General features: G+C 35.7%; 1 pseudogene; it reads right to left on the bottom strand.

The window, feature by feature from the left end:
* Positions 1-580: 580 nt before the first annotated feature.
* LOC115831840 lies at positions 581-681 on the bottom strand (annotated as a pseudogene).
* Positions 682-1,520: the final 839 nt, after the last annotated feature.

Here is a 1,520-nt window from a genome sequence, read left to right as displayed (position 1 = left end):
CAAATGTAATCAATGTATTCCATGGAGCTCATATTTGCTGGTGCTCATGTCTTCCTTCTTCTTCATTGTCTAGTAGTATTTGCAATGTTATCTGCCCCTGCTTTAAAATGGCACACTAGCCACCTTAATGCTGCAGCATCCTGACTTTCTTCCTCATTCTCTCCTTGGTCTTTTCTTCTTCTTTCCAGTTTCCCTCAATGTTATGGATATTCACTACAATCAGACTTACTCTTTTGGATTCAGCACAAAGCTCTGACTCATGTGTTCCATGAGAAAATATGTCTAATTCTGATCTTCCAGTGGTCTATCTTAGCATCTCACACTTTCTCCTTGAAATTTCCTATTTGATGCTCAAAAATCTAAGTTTAAAATTAAAATCTAACTCATAATTTCTCTCCCAAAATTAAGTCCCCATGCAATGTTGAAAAGACACTGCTATATTTTCTGTTATCTAAACTATTATTTTCTGTTATCTATACTTGAAGGCTTGGCCATCCTTGAATTTTCACACTTCTTTGCAGTCTCTCTCAACTCAGTCAATACATCCTAGCTGTTTTTCTTCTTCTTCTTTTTTTTTTTTTTAAATGGACACTCCATGAATTCGTATGTCCTCCTGGTGCAAGGGCTATGCTAATCTCTGCATCATTCTAATTTTAATATATGTGCTGTCAAAGTGAGAACAGTTCTTTCTTTTTACTAGGTATTAGGTCATAATTTGTTTCCTTTTCATCTGTCCATACCCAGGCTTAGATCTTCTTTAGTTGACGTGCATTATTTTCAGTCCCCAAATTGGTGTTATTACCTTCAGTCTCAATTGGGGTTGTACTACCCACTTCATTTCTCTCTTATCCAACTTTTCTTCATGCATCTTATCCTTCAGGTACATTGGACTGCCCATTCTTGCTGACTCAGTCTTGCTTTTCCAACCATGTGCTTTTACTTAAAACAGCTAGCTCTGACAGAATTGAGTTGCCTTAATTGTATATTCAAATCCTACTTGCCCAAGTCTTGAAGGTTTATTCTGTTATTCACATATTATTCATCAACTACTTAGTGAGTGTATGCTCTATGCAGGCATCGAGCTGAGTACTAAAGACAAAGTGGGAACAGGATCTCTGCTTTCAAGGAACTGACATTTTAGTGGAAGAATCTGACAAGTAAATAGGCAGTTATGATAGAGTGTAATAAACTTTGTATGTTCTCATGCGTAAGTGGGAGCTAAGCTACAAAGACAAAAAGACACAAGAATGATACAATGGACTTTGGGGACTAAAATGTCTCATCATCTTCTGGAAACCATCCCAAGCCATGTTGGCTCCTCAGAACTAAGATATTACTGTTAATTATACTTAATTATATTACTAATTTTATCTGTTTCCCTATCACTGATACATTTTAATTTGTTAATCTTATTTACTTGATTAGACTATAAACTCCTTACGGGCAGAAAATAAATTTTGTATAGCTGAATATACCTCATAGCCCCTAGCCCACAATATTTTATATAAAACTACATATTC

Source organism: Nomascus leucogenys, chromosome 2 (genome assembly GCF_006542625.1).
Source record: "Nomascus leucogenys isolate Asia chromosome 2, Asia_NLE_v1, whole genome shotgun sequence".
NCBI classification, from domain to species: Eukaryota; Metazoa; Chordata; class Mammalia; order Primates; family Hylobatidae; genus Nomascus; species Nomascus leucogenys.
This window is presented reverse-complemented; position numbering and strand designations above follow the sequence as displayed.